Source organism: Panulirus ornatus, chromosome 29 (assembly GCF_036320965.1).
Source record: "Panulirus ornatus isolate Po-2019 chromosome 29, ASM3632096v1, whole genome shotgun sequence".
In the NCBI taxonomy this organism is placed as follows: domain Eukaryota; kingdom Metazoa; phylum Arthropoda; class Malacostraca; order Decapoda; family Palinuridae; genus Panulirus; species Panulirus ornatus.
Window position 1 is genome coordinate 7,883,510 of NC_092252.1, and position 20,723 is coordinate 7,904,232.

At 45.0% G+C, this 20,723-nt stretch overlaps 1 protein-coding gene across 1 annotated transcript in view; it reads left to right on the forward strand.

Moving 5' to 3' along the window:
- Positions 1-20,723, forward strand: part of Rbp6 (RNA-binding protein 6) — a 1,275,347-nt gene that overhangs the window by 1,204,386 nt on the left and 50,238 nt on the right. The window lies entirely within an intron of this gene.

Sequence of the window (20,723 nt, forward strand, 5' to 3'; positions counted from 1 at the left end):
TAGATAGATAGATAGATAGATAGATAGATAGATAGACTGATTGTGCTACCGAACCCAAATAGGTCCATTGCTCGCTCTAGAAGCGTATATGGATTTTTCAGACATGTATAGAATTATCATGACATCGCGGCGCACACTTAGTGACTAAGGCATGAAATATCATATATGCTTTAATAATGGACGTACGGTTCAACCTCGGAGTTTGGGGTTAGGGGAATTTCGGCCCAACTGGATAAAGGTCAATAATGTTCTAACAGTGGAGATGGCTTTCGTGTATTAATGGCCGTATTGCCAAGGGAGCCGTAATAACAGAACAGATCTGACCACACCAGAAAACTCATTTGAATCTGTATTTGGTCATTCCGGTAAAAAAAAAAAGAAAAAAAAAAAGACACCAACCTTCAAATGCGGAAAGCCCGGGCGGCTGAGAAGCCAGTGCTAGAGAGAGAGAGAGAGAGAGAGAGAGAGAGAGAGAGAGAGAGAGAGAGAGAGAGAGAGAGGAAGCATTTCTCTCCAGGTTAAAAAGTGACCCTAAAGCATCTCTGACGAGTCCGAAAGGTAAACAGACGGCGACTGGCGGACCTTGGCAACTATCTCCATCCCTCCCCCTCCTCCATATCCAAAATCTCAATTGAGAGACGAAAGTCATTATAGATGAAAAGATCGAATGCCGTCACTTCTTCCTAATATACTGTTGAATCAATAAAACTATATCCCTTCGTTTATAGCGATATGGTAAGCGAAAGATAAAGGAATTAATTGATTTAAAAGTCACAGATTTGAAAAAGCCGTTCGTTATCCGTCCGCTCGCTTGGCGGGAGAGGGGGGGGAGAAGTGGGTGGGTGTCGGGGGACGCATATAAATGTACATTGTTCATTTACTGCCACATTTATTTTGGTGGTGTGGGAGTTCATTGTTCTACCGCGTCAGTATACACAATGGTGGTCATGGACGATAATGTCATGCGAGGACAATTACCAGCATGACCAACCATGTGTATGTCCTTCCTGCCAGCGATCGCCCATCATGAAAACACAAGTCAGGGCGCATGACAACTTGATTTAAATATGTAAATGAAGGGAAATCTATATTGTTTTTCCCTCTTTTTTTGCTATTTTTCGAGACAATGTTATTTATGTAACGAGTTCATGGCATGTTAGACGTTGTGAATGACAAGGATGAACGAGCACAGTTGAATCGTATTCATGGACGCTGATTACATTTTAGATCATATAATTATTTTCTTTATTCATTACCGACAGTGAGAGAATTAGACCAAACACATAAGCGTAATATGGTCGACGCGAAAATCATTTTAAGGGTACAGATTGTTTTTTTACTGATGTAAACTGTCGTGGGTCATGTGATGAGAGAGACTCTCTCTCTCTCTCTCTCTCTCTCTCTCTCTCTCTCTCTCTCTCTCTCTCTCTCTCTCTCTCTCTCCCCGTGTTATCGTCTGGCATCATCCGTTAAATAAGGAAAAAGTTTCTCTCATTTCACGGACTACACAGGGAGTCAACCCCCGTGGAATTGGTGTTGGGGTCGTGGCTGGTGCCAGGGGTCGTTGCTGGTGTCAGGGGTCGTGGTTTGGTGTCAGGGGTCGTGGTTTGGTATCAGGGGTTGCAGTGGGTTTCAGGGTCGTGATAGGTGTGAAAGCTGGTATCATGGTACCTAGTGAATGCTATCATTTGTAACCAGACTATATGGAGTAACTATACGAAGGTCGTACCACCTTAGGATAGTCGTACGTATGAAAGTACGCATGACGTACTTAGGGCCCATACTGCGTGAGGTCGTAACGAGTCGTGTTTAGAAACAGCGCCGTGTGCTGGCATGGGTCGTGCTCTGTGAACCTGACGACCCTTGGCATGGACCTCTTCAGTGACCCGACTCGTGTTTCGAACATGGTAAGGTTAGACTTACTCCCTGTTCGCTGCTCCGTTCTTTCGCGTATGGGACAACAATTATTAACCAGAACAACATTGATATTTATCCCTCCCTCGTGTAGCACTTAATAACCAGTTATTTCATGGCGTTTCATTTAATCATTTGAGAGAAGCAAGAGGACAACCATGAAGAATAAAATGTGGAAAGACGACAATAGGTAATGCGAATCAAAGCTTCGGGTTCAAACGTAAGACACTGCCTCTCAAAATGTCTTGCTGTCAGCGATGGCTAGCATCAAAAGGACCTCAAAGGTACTATCCCTACCCTTAGCTTTGTCTCAGCCATGGATGGCACCTGTCTTAGCTTCTTCCTAAGACCAATAAGACCTCCTTAAGGTCCCATTCTCAGTTTTACACGTTGCTGAGGATGGATGGGACCAGCAAGACTCCAGCGCTCCTCTTATCCTCAGCTGAGGATAGATAGGACTAGCAAGACTAAAGGGCTGCTCCTCTCCTCAGCTGAGGATAGATGGGACCAGCAAGACTCCTATCCTCAATCTCAGCTTCTCTTCTACGACAGCTGGGATCAATAAGACCTCCTCCATCAATAAGACTCCACCATCACGTTTAAAACTTCTCGTCACAACCGGTGAGGTTAATATGAGTTTCTCATTAAACATCAGCCTCAATCTTTTGCTTGTCGACCAGGAGGGAGGAGGCCATTAACAACCTTTTGTCAAACACGAGAGGCAGCAGAAGCCTCCCTGACTGTGGCAGAGAGGGCGTAGCAGCAAAGCAACACCACCATGTTTCTACAGCAGTCTGCGAGCTCTCTTGAGTGGAACACTGGAACACTCATGTGTGGCAGTGGATGTAGACGAAGATATGATAAAACAACAACAACAACAACTCGGAATCATCAAAGGATCAGAACTCCAAAGGGCTCCCGTCCCTTTGTCTGTTTGTCGTCTCTCGGTCATGCAGTCTTCAAGCATGATAAGTATTTATCGAATGTCTATTATACGCGGGGATGTTTGAAAACCAACCCAGGGATGAATAGTGGAAGACAGAGGCTCCAAAGGCTTGCTGTGCAAAGGGAGGTGATCCTAATATTTCCATGTTGTATAGAGGTTCGTTTCCTCTCCTAATTTTGATACAATGTGTCTTCTGGTATTTCGCAAAAAAGGAGCAACAGAAGAAGATTCTGAAGTTTTTATATTTTTTTTTTCTTTTTTGCCTCGAGTGTTTCGTGCGTCAACCAGCGACTTCCCATCTGCTACAAATGTCCTTTGAAAAGGATCATCCTTCGTGTTTTTCTGGTACAGAATAAACAACGGATGGCGTGGGTAAGGTTACAGCGAGGAATTCATACAACAAAGTCTTACAGAATAGTTCGATCCGGCTCGCTTAACGCTGGAGGTCTTACTTTAGAAATCAAAGAGGAATATAACGAAATCTATTTCAAAACCTTTTTTTGATTTTACTTTAGGCGACAACTTGGTGAGGGAGGAGATGGCTGTTTCCTGCTCAGAACTGACCGCTCTTCCTGTTACATTACGTTTTTCTCAGTGTGTGTGTGTGTGTGTGTGTGTGTGTGTGTGTGTGTGTGTGTGTGTGTGTGTGTGTGTGTGTGTGTGTGTGTGTAGTTACAAATTCGCAAACGAAGGAAAGAAGAAAGAATCGGACCAACTTCTATTGGCTGCAGAAGTACACTACGCGACAGCTCAGATGGCTAGACTAAGAAAAAAAGAAATTGGATGAAAATAGACGAATGCAACTTACTTTTGACCGATCGCTAGACGGAAAGAGGTAAGGGATGACCAAGGCGAAGATAAGAGTAAAAAACCACTCGCCATACACAACAGCAGACGACTACACGGAGTGTGGCAAGACAAGCTCTTCAAGAGCTGACAGTGAGACAGTTGACACACCCTGACTTTCTTGTTATCATCGACACTGATCTGAAACATCCAGGAAGACATTCAAACAACAGGGAACAACCTGAAGTATTCTGTACCGAACTTGGTCATGTCGGGATCAAGTACTACCGAGAGATTCTAAGACCAGAGGAACCATTTCAAGTACTCGGTGAAAATTCTAAGGATTCTCCAGACGTCTGAAGGATTTAGATTCGATCTTACGTATCCCTAAACAGTCTTAGATACCATAGCAGCATCGTAGGTGATGTTAACCCGCTTCTGCGGATCTATAGTTGGCATGAAACATTCGGATCTCACTTGAAGAGTCGATGCTTAAATCTGAAGCATTCGTAATTCATTATAGAGGATCCAAAGCTGACTTAAGGTATTTACAGGATCAGAAGAAAATGTGAAAAATCTTTAGTCCCGACCTTAAACTCATGAGTAGGACGGTATGATCCTCGAACAAGACGATTCGACCCTTGGGCATTGACCTGACCCTTCGAGGTCTGACTGTGGTCAAAGGCCTACCATCAAACCCATGGATGGGTCGTACCGTCATGAACCCCGAAACAATATGAAGCATCTGGATGAACCATAAAGCACATATCACTCAAACTTTTCATAATCCAAAGCTGAATGGAAAAAAAAAAAGATATCAAAATCTGAAAGAGAATTCGAAGCGGGTTCATCCAACTTCGACTGTATGGAATGGCATCATTAATCCTCCAGAAGTTCTTGGAAAGTCTTGCTTTCCACGACGAAGAAGAAGAATCACCCAGAGGACGAACCCGATGAAGTGATCATTCAGATCGGTGTGAAAAGGTATTGCTATCTACGTCGAAGTGATGACGTGCAAGGTCAACGATAAGATCTCCCGTAGGTCGATGAGGTCACGTAATCTGACCTTCTCAGTCATCGTCAACCAAGGTCATCTTGAGGGGGGTGGGGTGAGTGAGTATTAATGTCATTAGAAGGTCATTAGCAATCTAACTAGGTCATTATATATAGGTTTCCTAAGGAATGCGATCATCACATGAGGTCATTACACACATTTGATCAATACGAAGTTGTCATGTGAGGTCATCACACGCACACACTTGATCAATACGAAGTTCAAATGACAACTGTCAAAGAATTCGTACAGAAGTTGCTACGAAGAATATGAGAAAGGTAGCTTACTATGAACTTATAAGGTCATTATCGCAATCGAGGGCGTAAAGGTGAGGTCATCTGAAGGTCAACGTAAGATTTCAGGATACGTGTCAGGGAAATTCGTCTGCCGTAAGGGAGGTCAGAACCGACAGACGTGCGAGGAGGAATGATCATGTTGATTTCAGTCTCCCTGAACGTGTGTATGAGACTTGTGTAAGACTTAAGGCTGATGAGAAGGACTGGTTCAACTCGTTCAGGGTGATGGGAAGGACTGGTTGAACTCGTTCAGGGAGATGGGAAGGACTGGTTCAACTCGTTCAGGGTGATGAGAAGGACTGGTTGAACTCGTTCAGGGAGATGGGAAGGACTGGTTGAACTCGCTCAGAGAGATGGGAAGGACCGGTTGAACTCGCTCACAGAGATGGGAAGGACCGGTTGAACTCGTTCAGGGAGATGGGAAGGACCGGTTGAACTCGTTCAGGGAGATGGGAAGGAGAGGCTGAACTCGATCACGGAATCTCTTGGAACATCCTCCCTGATCTTTGAGAGGATAGTCCCCAAATGTCCCTGGGTTAGGCAGGGAGATTACTGATATCAGGAAAATAATCTGAGAGTTATGGGAAAGGATGTCGAAACCCTTCCAGACGCCCCCCCTCTAAAATGCCGACGACACGGTTACCTGGAAACGTGCCTGGAATTCGCCCGGGCCCCTTTGGACGCAGCCATGATCGTCCGAAATCATAAGGACCTCTGGTCGAAAGGGTGTGTAAGCATCCATACGAAGATGTGTATGGAGGGAAAGTTGGTCTTGGAGAATGGCTGTATGATTCAGAGAGAGCGTGTGTCATCTGGAACTGGAAATCTGATTTCCATACCCGTTTGTATGGATTTCCTCAGGGGGGTTGGGGGGCTCAGGGAGAAAGGAGCGAGGAGGTCCTTCGTTCGCATAACCCGAAGGTCCTTTTCGAAGTCGATCTAAACTTTATCTTCGGGGAGATCCTTCGAAGTGGCGGGTGTCCGCTTACGATCAACGGGGGCTGCGTGGTCGGATAATTCAGCGATCGGTTTGAGAATTCATGCGAGCGCTGCGCCGGTGGAGGATATTCGTTAGGGGATCTTCCTCGAAATATTCGTGATGGTTAACCACTCGTTGACCATGACTTACTGAACAGGTGAAAAGTTCTATCGTTGAGCAACGGACTGATAGTTAGTTCTGGATATGTACGTGGGTATGTATGTATATATGTAAATGTCTGTGTATATGTATGTATACGTTGAAATGTACGTATATGTATGTATATGTGCGTGTGTGGGCGTTTATTTATATACATGTGCATGTGGGTGGGTTGGGCCATTCCTTGTCTGTTTCCTTGCGCTACCTCGCTGACGCGGGAGACGGCGGTTAAGTATAATAAAAACAAAATGATAATGGCACATGTAAATTACACTGAGGTCACAGTGACTGATAATCAACTTTATGAATTATTATTCATTTTTTTAAGAAATGCAATACAGTTTTCGGAAAATTTTGAGGATGAGATGAAGGACGATTATTTTTTTCTTTAAGAACGCTTAGGAGTAATTTGGTTTAAACTGCAGCGACCATGTGGTAATAATGTGAAATTTATTCATAAGTGTCGGGGCGACTTCCGCTGAGCCTTTTTTTCACATACGCGAATCGTTAAAAAAAAAAAAACCCACTGAATCAGACTTTTCGAAAAACGTTTAAAAAATAGATAGATGAATACCCGCTGTACGATGTTCTCTTTTTTTTTTTTTTTTTAAATGTTGGTTTATCGGAAAGGTCGTGAGTGATCGTCCGATCATACAGAAAGAAAACAGAAAATGATGCTTACATTGTCCAGGGAGAAGTTATGTGAGAACTTGTAACGAGCACAGTTTATCGTCGCGAGCTAATTACTGAACCCACTAATGAAAGTTGGAGAGCATTGGGGGGCCCCCGCTGGATAAAAGAGGGGCTTACGAAGACCTAACGCTCGGGGGAGGGGCGCGCGCGGGGGGCCCCGCCGGGGCCTGTAGGAAGGAGGATGGGAGGGAAGGCCTGTCTGCGCCTGACACTGTGTGGTCTGCACCCGGGGAATATGGACGCCCGCTCGGCATGCGTCGTTAGGACCAGACGAAGCAAATAAAGATAATTATAAATTCACTCTAATGAGCTGGTTAAATACCGCGCTAAATTTTTATCGGTATGATAACGTATGAGTTAGGGTTTGGGGGGAGGGGTGTGTGTGTGTGGTCGTCTCCTTCAGAAACAGAGAGAGAGAGAGAGAGAGAGAGAGAGAGAGAGAGAGAGAGAGAGAGAGAGAGAGAGAGAGAGAGAGTCTGTGTATGGTCAGAGGGGGGTAGGGGGGGACCTAATTTCACCCGTTATGGGATCATGTGAGAATCACTATATTTCGATTAGTTCTGTGGAGCTTCAGGGTAAAGAAAACGTGGACAATGTAGTGAAGAGGGGAGACTTAATAAACCATATACGTTATATAGGTCACCTGATAAGATTTTTTTTCTTTCCTTTTCCTGCCTTTTTTTTTTTAACTTCTCTATTGCACTGCTCACCTGGTTTCAGGTCAATGTGCCCAGGACCACAGCCCCTTCACCCACCCTGTGGCTCAATTCAGATTCAGTGGGTCCATTCGCTTCCATTTCCACTCCCAGGTGTCTTAAACATCTCAGTTCCTGTACGTTCTCTCTAATCAAACTCACATCCCGACTAACCTGTTTCTTTCCACTGCTAAACTTAATAACTCTAATTATATTCACATTTGTTCTCAACTTTCCCCTTTCACACGCTCTACCAAACTCACACACCAGCTTCTACAGTTTCTCACTCGAATCAGCTATCAGCGCCGCGTCATCAGCAAACAACAGCTGCCTTACATCCCAGGCCCTCCCACTCACCCCAACAGGAGACTTCACACATGCAAGACTCTTGCATTTACCTCCCTCACCATCCCATCCATATGCACTGAGTATGCAATTCCACAAGAAAATGCAATATTCTCCAACAGCAGGATTCGAACCGCTACCCACTTGTGTCTCCTCCGCCGGAGAGTGAGTGAGTCGTCGGGGAGGGTCGGGGATGGGTAAGACTGTATCTCCCTCGCCTTCATGAGTCTGTGAATCAGTGAGGCGGACCCAAGGACGCGAATGAGAGGCGTATCGCTTCATCTCCGCTGAAGCCCGCACCGCCAAATTGCATATTGCGCCTCTGGGAATTGAAAACTTGCGCAGATTTCACACCCTCGTTAAGGTTCTCATTTACGACGATAATTCGTTTTATATACGTCTCTGTTGAGGGTGATGCCCATCCTGCCTGGCGGCGACGATGGAAATACAGGAGTAACAATGGCAAAGGGATTTCTTTTCTAGAAAAAAAAAAAAAAAGAAAACGCAACCCGGTATTGTGGGGGGAGGGGGTAACCCGATCACCATTTTCTAAGTCTGGGGGGAGATCTTAAATTGTGAAGGCCATATATATACATTTTTTCTTTTTCTTTTTTGAGAGAGGTTCGTTCTGAGGGGACGGTTAAGCAATCACTGATATAAATGATGACATTATCTCGAAAGTGGAGGAATTGATAATGATAATTCCAGGGAGAAATGTCAATTGAAGGAGTATTGACATTAACTGGGTCTGTGTTAATATGGTTACCTCCGTAACCCTCTTTACCCCTGTACACCACCCTATGTACTGTGTTAATATGGTTACCTCCGCAACCCTGTTTACCCCTGTACCCCACCCTATGTACTGTGTTAATATGGTTATCTCCGTAACCCTGTTTAACCCCTGTACCCCACCCTATGTACTGTGTTAATATGGTTACCTCCGTAACCCTGTTTACCCCTGTACCCCACCCTATGTACTGTGTTAATATGGTCACCTCCGCAACCCTGTTTACCCCTGTACCCGATCCTATGTACTGTAATGGACTTTCCTGTACACCCGTACATTCCCATGCACTTTCGTGTACTTCCTTTCATATCAGAGAAGTCTCTCCATGTCTCTCGGTCTCTCGGAACTTCGTATGCTGTCTAGGTATCTCTCTTCACGTCAGTTTCATCAGGTCTATGGCAATTTCACGAGACAGATGAGACTCTCTCTCTCTACGTGTCTCTCCCTCTTGTGAGACATCTCGCTCTCTAGGAATCTCTCATCAGAAACTCTTCATCTTAAGAACTACTGCACAGTCTCCACTAACATGAGCAAAGTCCCATTATCTCACTGTCTCAATAATTACATTGGAGTTACACTAATTACCCCATAAATTCCTCAGTAATTCAAAACTTTGATTAATCATCCTGAAGTCTCTACGTAATTAGACAAGTCTCCAGTTAGTTATCTCTCCATCTATTAACGAGCCTCTCATTATTGTGCTAATGAGTCGTTATTTACTAACTAGTGTCCCACTAATCACCTGTTAGCGTCTCCAATTACCTGCACTTTTCAAGCAATGCTTCATATTCCTAAAGTAATTTTATTTTGCCGTCGAGTTAATTGTCTCTAACTACCCATGTCCCTCGTTGAATCCTCAAATCTCCTGCCAATTACCTCGGAGCTCATCATTAATTAATAAAACTCATTAATTACCCCCGGTGTCCACCGCTAATTGCCCGAAAGCTCCTTATGTCTCATGAACCATGAAATATGATCACGTCCTTACAGGTACTACCAAATGATGTGTTCAGATTCACGTATCATTTTCACATTACTAACATTTATACTCAAGAAACAAAAAATCTTGTGTTAGAATGTATCTAATGTAATCCTCAAAATTCCCTTCCTTATTATTCTAGAAATATCTAATTCTAAAAACTTACTTACACACGGGCATTTTTGTAGGTGTACCTTCCCAGTCTCGGCAAAATTCCAAAATACTGGTTTAAATTCCCGGCAGAATACCGTAAGCTCAGTAGGGGAAGGAGAGGGGAAGGGGGGAGAGTTGGCACCGCCCGGCACCTCCCCTTCCCTTCCCTCCCCTCACTCCCTCCTCACCCGATTTCCCATCCCGACCCCCCACCACCTATCCCCCTCCTCTCCCCCCCTCCCCCCAAGCAACGCCAGCGACCCGCCTATGGTAATGACCGCGTTAGTGTGGGGTGAGGGGAAGGGGGATTAGGGGGGGAGGGGAGTTCTAGGCAACCCCCGGTAATGGATACGCCCGATGAATATGCATGTGACCCGTGTGAAGTGGGCTTGATGTGACCCGTGTGAAGTGGGTCTCATGTGACCCGTGTGAAGTGGGCTTGATGTGACCCGTGTGAAGTGGGCTTGATGTGACCCGTGTGAAGTGGGTCTCATGTGACCCGTGTGAAGTGGGCTTGATGTGACCCGTGTGAAGTGGGCTTGATGTGACCCGTGTGAAGTGGGTCTCATGTGACCCTGTGTGAAGTGGGTCTCATGTGACCCTGTGTGAAGTGGGTCTCGTGTGACCTCTGTGAAGGGGGTTTCATTTGACCCCATGTGAAGCGGGTCTCATGTGACCCGTGTGAAGGGGGGTTGATGCGACCCATGTGATGTGGGTCTTATGTGACCCGTGTGAAGTGGGTCTTCTGTGACCCGTGTGAAGGGGGCTTAAGGACGTGATGCATGTGAAGAGGCTCCATGTGAGTCATGTGAATTGGGTGGGTTTTATGTGACCCATGTGAAGTGGGGTCTCATCTGAATTTCTGGTAACAAGTGGGTATTGCTGGGGGGGTTTGGTGAGGGGTGGGGGAGGGGAATGCGTCTGGAGGGGTTGGGGTAGGATGATAGAGAGAGGGGAGAGGGGTGGCAGAGAAGGGGCAGATAAGGGGAGAAAAGTGATAATAAGGAGGGGAGGAGGATAAGGAGATGGGCACACACACACACACACACACACACACACACACACATCCTTACAACCCTCATTGCTATTAGTATCCTCCTCACTCCATTACCCCATTATCCCCATCCCCATCCTTCCTATCCCCATCACCACCGTGCTACTCTCCCTCCCACCCCATCACCAAAAACCCCATGCGAATCACCATGGACAACTGATGAACCCCATGTCGCTTGCAGACACCACCTACCTACCTCCACTCCCCATGCACAGACCCCATTATCAGAGGACCACACCGGACCATCCACCTGACCCCATGTCTCTTGCAGAAGCCCCCAGGACAGTCAGTAACCATCTTCTGCCACCAAGAGACCTCCACACTCAGGTTCAACTCAGCAATTGTGTCGATGAATCACCACGCGAGGGCCGGGTAGCCTGGCAGAGCTGTGGGAGTCCTAGTGGACCTTGTGGGGCTGGTCTGGGTGTTCTAGCGTCCTTGTGGGGCTGTGTGGGTGCTCTAGTGTCCTTGTGGGGCTGTGTGGGTACTCTAGTGTCCTTGTGGGGGCTGTGTGGGTGCTCTAGTGTCCTTGTGGGGGCTGTGTGGGTGCTCTAGTGTCCTTGTGGGGGCTGTGTGGGTGCTCTAGTGTCCTTGTGGGGATGTGTGGGTGCTGTAGTGTCCTTGTGGGGGCTGGTCTTGATGTTCTAGTGTTCTTGTGGGGCTATGTGGGGGCTCTAGTGTCCTTGTGGAGCTGTGTAGAAGCTCTAGTGTCCTTGTGGGGCTGTGTGGGTGCTCTAGTGTCCTTGTGGGGGCTGTGTGGGTGCTCTAGTGTCCTTGTGGGGATGTGTGGGTGCTGTAGTGTCCTTGTGGGGGCTGGTCTTGATGTTCTAGTGTTCTTGTGGGGCTATGTGGGGGCTCTAGTGTCCTTGTGGAGCTGTGTAGAAGCTCTAGTGTCCTTGTGGGGCTGTGTGGGTGCTCTAGTGTCCTTGTGGGGGCTGTGTGGGTGCTCTAGTGTCCTTGTGGGGATGTGTGGGTGCTGTAGTGTCCTTGTGGGGGCTGGTCTTGATGTTCTAGTGTTCTTGTGGGGCTATGTGGGGGCTCTAGTGTCCTTGTGGAGCTGTGTAGAAGCTCTAGTGTCCTTGTGGGGCTGTGTGGGTGCTCTAGTGTCCTTGTGGGGGCTTTGTGGGTGCTCTAGTGTCCTTGTGGGGCTGGTCTGGGTGCTCTAGTGTCCTTGTGGGGCTGGTTTGGAGGCCATCGTGACCTTTTCGAGATGGTCTAGGTGTTCTAATGACCTTGTGGGGCTGGTGTGGTTGATCTAATTACCTTGAGGGGATGAACTGGACGTGACGACCTTGTGGGGCTGGTTTGAACACCCTAGTGACCTTATGGGTCTGGGCTAGAGGTTCAGGTGACCTTTTGGGGCCTGGGCTAGAGGTTCAAGTGCCTTGTGGGGCTGGTCTGAAAGGGAAATGCGTCTCTCGCTGGCCCCGCTGGACTGAAAACACCAACTACAAGTGAAAGCAAAAAAGAAAAAAAAATGATGAAGAATGAAATATAACGAATGACCATGTTGAAGGTCAAGTAAGTGAATGAACAGATAGACGAGAAATGAAAGAATAAGTAAATGGAAAGCAATGAGACGAATAGATAAAATATGGAACTAGAAAGTCAATGAACTAAGTGTAGAAATAGATGAAAAATAGATAAGAAATGAAGGGGGAGATGATTGAATAAATAAAAGATGATATAATAGATAGATTAATAGTTGAACAGATAAACAGATAGATGAAATGAGATAATTTTATACATAATTTATGGAATTGCTTTCAAACGACCCATTACAGTAAGGGCGACACGGTCATTACGATATGAAACAAGTCCAACATTACAGGTTAACAAGCGTTTAATGTATTAATACATCAGAGTCATTAGATAATGTATTGATACATCTAAACATTAGATAATGTATTGATACATGAGAGACACTAGATAATGTACTGATACATCAGAGACACTAGATAATATATTAATACATCAGAGACATTAGATAATAATGTATCAATACATCAGAAACATTAGATTTGTATTAATACATCAGAGACATTAAATAATGTATTAATACAGTATAGACACTCGACAAAAACATCAACAAATACAACTGGCAAAATATTCCGGCACGTTTTCTCACTGTATCGCTGCTTCGTCCCGTGAATATTTGAGAGGAACTCATTTGCATATTAATGAAGAAGTCTGCAGGGAGGGAAGCGGGTGGGGGGGTATCTCTCTCTCTCTCTCTCTCTCTCTCTCTCTCTCTCTCTCTCTCTCTCTCTCTCTCTCTCTCTCTCTCTCCCTCCCTTACCTTGTGTTCTGTCTTGACCCTGCAGGAAGGCAGGCTCCCTCCTCCCTATTCTGTCTTCGCCCTGATGAGGAGTTCAAGATCTCCCTATCCACTGTTTCTCCCCTATCCTAACACTATCCTCACCTGTTAAGTGGATAGTTCTTATCCATCACTACACCCTAGCCATGTAAAGGCGCGCTATCCACCACTATCCCCTGACACCTACTATCCGGTACCTTGTTAATCACCAACACTGTCTCCACCACCAACACCACCACCACCACCAAGCACGTATCTCCACCACACCACCACACCACCACTCACGCGTCTATGTCATGAACCATACTTTTAATTTTTGTTGATAGATGATCTGGCATCGGCTAACACACACACACACACACACACACACACACACACACACATATATATATATATATATATATATATATATATATATATATATATATATATATATATATATATATATATATATATATATATATATATATCCCAACAACTGACTTAAGTCCCATATAAAGTCCTGGGCGCTACATACCCTCACAGTTAAGTAAGCCTCGTAAACCAAACCCATTTTACCAGCAGGAGGAACTAGTCTTCCTGTATACACTGTGGGAGGGACCGGCTGTCCGCCTGCCACTCCACTAGATTTAATCTTGTGACCTAATTACATAAACGTGAAATCCCCCTTGAGAAAAATCGAGAGAAATAAGGAGATTTACTTAGGCTAACGAAGCAATATATTCCAATTGTAGCAATACTGATTACATAAATCCTACCTTCGCCCGGCTGGTGAAGAGCAGTTTATATAAATATATATATTTTTTTCTAGTGGTACTCTGAAAAGAATTCTTACTAGAATTCATGGCTATATATGGCCGTTACGGACAGTACTTCTTAAGGTAGAAGAAATATATCGTATATGTATATGTATTTATATATATTTTTTTTCCCTTAAGAGATCTTTCCATTTCCTACAAATTACTGCCGTGTGCATAGTTTTCGTATCACTGTAACGTGTTAGCATTTAAGCATCTTTACATTGCCTTGAAATTATTGCCATTTACGTAATTTTTATGTCACTGAAGTTTGTTATCATTAAGCAGACTGTTTAGGAGCGTGTGTGTGTGTGTGTGTGTGTGTGTGTGTGTGTGTGTGTGTGTGATTTCTCTAGGACCCCTTGCTGCAGCTCCAAGGTTGTGATCATTCCAGTAACAGACGGAGAAATAAGGGCATTTTTTTTGGAGTGAGAAGTTCTTTGACGACACTGTGTTACAGTGAGGATATTTTTTTTTCCTTTGGGAGAACAAAGGGGGTCTGTGCGAGTCGGAATGGAGTACCATGAGTGGTTCCCGGTGGATCTGGGTTTGCGTTAAGGGAGTGTGAGGTCGCTATGGGTGTCTAACACGTTCATGGATGGCATGGAGAGGGAGGTTAATGCAAGGGTCTAGGAGCAAAGGACAGGTCTACAGTATGCTTCAGGTGTGGGGTGGCGAGGGAGAGAGGGTGCATGGAAGGTGAATCAGTTGCTGTTTGCAGATGACACGGCTCTAATAGCAGACGCCAGTGACAAACTCCACAGGCTGATTAAAGAGTTTGGAAAAGGCGAATGTTAAACGTGAAGATAAGGAAAAAGCTAAGTAAAAGAGGTGTAACAGGGTCTGTGGACGCGTGAGATAGGATGGTTCGAGTGTGAGTTTGAATGAGGAGGACCTGGAGCGTTTGGGTTATATTGCATGGTTAGTTATATTGATGAATATTTGATACATTATAGAACAGATTACATGTGAGAGATAAAGATGGAAACATGACTACCTTGGGATAGGTGGGTCGAGACGTGGAATACTGGTTCACTCAAACTCTGAGAACAAGTTGCTGAAATATGTAAAACAGTAGACCTGCAAATATGTGCTTTTCATATTTCAGAACCTGAGGTTAGTGGACGTTCATGCTTCATTCTTCTCATTTCTTTTTTTTCCTCTTCTTCTTCCTTCACAAAACGAAATTAAAGCCGTGATGTCGGAGGATGTGTTTGTCTGAAATGTGTGAGGAAGGCCTGAAGTGACTGGGTGAAAGGGCCTGAAATGACTGAGTAAAGTGTCTGAAATGGCTGTGTGTGTGTGTGTGTGTGTGTGTGTGTGTGTGTGTGTGTGTGTGTGTTAGAGGATCTGAAGTGAGTTCGAGTAGGTCTGAAGTGTGTGTTAGGAGGGTTTTAAAGTGAGTATGTGAGAGGTTTGATGAGAGAGTGTAGAAGGTCTGAAGTGAGTGCATGGAAGAGTTAGAGCCTAGAAACCCCCATAACCCACATGAGAGTGACCTCAAAGGTCAGGTCAAGGCCCAGGCCATCATACTCAAGGGTCGTAAAGTCGTCCTCTAAAGTCGTACCGTCTTAATCAAGGGTCGTACCGTCTTGCTCAAGGGTCGTACCGTCGTGCACAAAGCTGGGTTAATGTAGATATCATGACAAATGCATTATACCTCATATGTCACTCTAGTACCCTCCTTACCCTTTAAAAGATCGTGTATAAAGACCTATATGTTCGCCTGCCATATATATACCAAGACCATACGTCATCTACTCTCACTCCAAAGACTCCTCAGTTTCCTCCGATACGAGAGGAAGAAGAAAGTCCCCAGCCTCAGGATAGCCACGACAACCAACTACATCAGACATTTTTTTCCCCCCTTTTTGTATCCCCTTCCATCCTCGAAACACGAGACTTTTATAGTCTCTTAACCAGCTGTGCTTGTCCAAGGAAACTTTAAATTTGGCGCCGTGGTCCCGATTATGATTTTATATCGGCCGATACTCCCCGATCTCTCGCAAAGGGGGGTAGGGGTGGTGTGGTGGGCATATGGCCGGAATGATGGTGGACACTTTCTCTTTACTGGGTGGGTCTGCCTGTTATCGAGTGGCGGGGAATATCCCCCATAAACCGTGGCTACGTGGACCACCATGGCGGGGGAGGAATAGATGTCACAGGGAACTTCCTGGGTGGGAGGGAGGGAAGAGGAGGAAAACAGGCATCATGGGGTTTATGGGAAGAGATGGGGAGTTGGGGTAACTTGAGAATCATAGGAAAAGTACAAAGGTCGTAAAGCATAAGGAAAACAATATATATATATATATATATATATATATATATATATATATATATATATATATATATATATATATATATATATATATATGGGTTTGTGTGTGTGTGTGTGTGTGTGTGTGTGTGTGTGTGTGTGTGTGTGTGTAAAACGACACCACGTACACTCTCACATCAATATTCTCATCATTTCCATCATAATGATCACTTTCACATAGTGTATGGTCCACCCCACACTATAGCTCGCCACCACACTACTCCCCCCTCCTCACAACACTCACTCGTTCACCACCAATTGTGAGGTCAATACGGAAATATGATCATATAATTTTACCTCACCCTTCTTCCTATATTGTATATCTTCCCTCCCAAGACATTTTATAAAAGCTTGAGAACAAAGATTCCTCAAAAATTCCCTTACAATGGCCGTTCCTTCTCTCGGCTCGTGGAGGGAGGGACACGCGCCTCATATTTGCTCTTGTATTATGAGGGCGCCGATGGAGAATCCCCGGGCGTGCTCGAACCCTGGTTCTCGGGAGCGCATGATTCACCTTACGGTGCAACGGAGGGATCTTGTCATGAGGACTGTTTTGCTTAGTTGGAAGGGGTATTCGTGTGAATATGAGGAATATCTACGTAGTATGAGGGGTATTCGTGTGAATATGAGGAATATCTACGTAGTATGAGGGGTATTCGTGTGAATATGAGGAATATCTACGTAGTATGAGGGGTATTCGTGTGAATATGAGGAATATCTACGTAGTATGAGGGGTATTCGTGTGAATGAGGAATATCTACGTAGTATGAGGGGTATTCGTGTGAATGAGGAATATCTACGTAGTATGAGGGGTATTCGTGGGAATTTGAGGAACATATACATGGTATGAGGGATATTCGTGTGAATATGAGGAATATCTACATAGTATGAAGGATATTCGTGTGAATATGAGGAATATCTACATAGTATGAAGGATATTCGTGTGAATATGAGGAATAACTACGTAGTATGAGGGATATTCGTGTGAATATGGGGACTACTTGTTCTACTCTCTCTCTCTCTCTCTCTCTCTCTCTCCAAAATTACAACTGCCAGCCATTCCTTTTTAAATTTTCCAAGGTTCGATCGAATGGAAAAAGAAAGGTATTTAAGTTAGTATATTATATATATATATATATATATATATATATATATATATATATATATATATATATATATATATATATATATATATATATATATATATATATATATATCCTCCCCCCACCCTCCCACTCTTAGCACTCATCTACCCCTTCCCTCTCTCCCCCTTCTTTCCCCCACACTATGAGCCATACTCTCCCCTCCCCCTCTTCCTCACCCCCACCCCATCTCCCCCTTTACCCCAAACTGCAGCATCCAGGCCTCGACCCAGCGGCCCAGAAGAAGCCAGCGTCGACCACTGATTTCTCGTATCCCAGGAACTGGAAAATTGAAAAATGGCCTTGCGCCCCCCTCTTCCCTTCCCTTCCCGTCATCCTGTTCCATTCAGGGAAGATGGCATCGACCAGGTCAACAAGCGTCTCAATATTCATTTCACCTGGCGTGTGGCACACATCCTGGCGCGTGTGTAAAACAAATAGTTTGACCTCCACGTACGACAGCTGTGAGGGGGGGTCAATGACGCCAGCAGAGTTCTCTCTCTCTCTCTCTCTCTCTCTCTCTCTCTCTCTCTCTCTCTCTCTCTCTCTCTCTCTCTCTCTGTAAAACGATGGAGTTAGACGTAAACAAGTTGTTCCAATCCCGCCAGCCGTGTGACGTCACACTGTAAACACAGGGAGGTTTCCACTTCCAGGCTTCCTTTCTTCTTCTTCTTCTTCTTCTTTCTTTCTTTCTTTCTTTCTTTCTTTCTTTCTTTCTTTCTTCTTCTTCTTCTTCAGGACAGTGACACCTCTCGGCTTGATTTCCGGGCATAAAAAATGTGTCGAGGGTCGTTTGATGGGCCGATAGAAAAAAAAAATATGTAAGTACGGGATAAAATTTGAGAGAGAGAGAGAGAGAGAGAGAGAGAGAGAGAGAGAGAGAGAGAGAGAGAGAGAGAGAGAGAGAGAGAGAGAGAGAGAGGAACCCGCCCCATCACTACGTTCTCCATGCTATATGTACTTCGGGATGCATCCTCTTCAATCAGGCACAATGGGATCCAAATCAAAGCCAGGAAGTATCTCATTAGGATCGAGGAAGATCCCCTTGCAGTATTTGATTGACTGGTATCCTCCTTATCAACCAAGGACCATCTGATGTACGTACAAGAATAGGAAACACACACACACACACACACACACACACACACAAAATGAAATTTCCAACAAAAAAGGGGATTTGATTCTTTCGACCTTGATCTCCCTTGAACACAACGTTACGATAATTGAGACTGACTATCCAGTCTTTGAATACGTCGTTACGACCTTTAAGAACGAGGTGCTGCTCTCGAGCACGACAGTACGACCTATGAGTACGACGATACGATCCTTGAGTACGACGATACGATCCTTCAGTACGACGATACGATCCTTAAACACGAGGGTAGGAGTCCATGGGTGTGATGGCCTGGCCTTTGATATGTGACCCTGGAGGATCAAGTCAAAGGTCATACCGTCGTGCTCAAGGGTCGTGCCGTCGTGCTCAAGGGTCGTGCCGTCGTGCTCAAGGGTCGTACCGTCGTGCTCAAGGTCGTACAGTCGTGCTTAATGGCTTTGATTCCAAGATAATGCAACAAACATCAAAATAGTAACAATAATGAATAGAAATCACAATAAGGTCAAGTTTCCTACGTCTCAATGCCACTGTTGAAGGAGCGGCATTTCAACTGTTTTAATCTAAAGCGAACATGATGGCAGATCCCCCCAAAAAGACCAAAGTTAAATCATACATTGTTCACGATAAGAATTATTTCAACATTTACCGAAATCGTGAGAGGGGGAAGAAACGAGTCAAACTCAACAATTTTGAATATCTTACGAAATCTCCACAGACATTCAAACTATCGAGAATGATCTCAAGCCTAACCAGAAGCCTTTGTGGTACACTTTATTCAAAATCATTTCACGGGATTCTCAAGTATTTCCCAGCACTTCACTCACAGCCATTCACAGACTCCCCAGAACCATTTCCGGCCTTAAATAAAGCACAGCTTGCCGCGTCGTGTGTTCGAGGAGAGCCTCCTGCATTTCTCGTGGCCAACAGAGCCAAAGACGAGGGCGGAGGGTGGCGGGGAGGAAGGACGGTGAAAGAAAACGGAATACCAAACAAGAAATATAAACAAAGAGATGAATATGTAATAATAAGAAATAAAAAGAAGAATTGTCAATAAAAGTAATAGCAAACAATTGATATTTATAATTGTAGTTTTTCAGCATGTAGAGTTAGGATAGATGTAGTTGCTTAGAATAGATAATTGAAGAGATGTTACTCCAGTCTGTGAAAAGTCTGTTATTTCTATTATTCACTGAGGGATGACGAGGAAGTTGGGTTTGGCCAGCATCATTTGGCTTTTGTTCCTTCTGTCAGTTTTTGACCGATGGGGACCGTGTTATCATGGGTCAGGTCAAAGGTCACGCCATCATACCCATGCGTTGCCCCGTTTTGCATAAGGGTTAAGGGTCGTTCCGTCTTGCTTATGGGCCATAGTACTGAGCTCATGGGTCCTCGTCATCGTGTTTAAAGGCCATATGGTCGTGCTCAAAACGGTCAGTTCAGATATGCTTAACCTTTGACCTCGAAGCTACCGTGCCAAAATTGTTCTCTGTTGACCCACAATAGAGTGGAATCACCATTTACTGACAAATTATTCCGACTTGTTCCTCGAACAACACCATCAAACCCTGAAACCACCAATTACCTTATTTCATGACCTTTGACCCTGGGAATCTCTCCTTAACCCTTCTCCCTTTATACCCTTACTCTTCACCATGCTTCCCTAAGGGCTTGGGGTGCTTCAGTGCAAAGGCTCAGTAAGGCCCTTAATTGGTAAGCTGGACTGAGGGGGGTAGAGGGGAAAAAATACTCTCTCTCTCTCTCTCTCTCTCTCTCTCTCTCTCTCTCTCTCTCTCTCTCTCTCTCTCTCTCTCTCTCCTTCTCTCTACCCCGACGCTGCCACCCTGAAATGAGGGAAGGACCCGAATATCTCTGAGGTTAGTTTGCATGTCAAAATGTCATGCTGGAGGGGGTGGGAGGTAAGATGAGAAGAGCGGGGATGTTTGTCTGCTGTTTTTTCTCCTTCGTTGGGCATGGAGGAGGGGGAAGGTGAAGGGGGAAGGGGGAGGGGGAAGGCTTGGAAGGGGGGGAGGGAAGGAGAGAAGGGGGAAAGATGATTTCCTTCCTTTTCTCTTATCCTTTACAGAAGCAACGCGTTGCAAAAATCCCTGGCAAAAAATTTCCTTGAGGATTTATGCTGAGTGGTTTGAGGTAATTGGCTGAGGTGAGTGATAGACAGATGCTGAGAGAGAGAGAGAG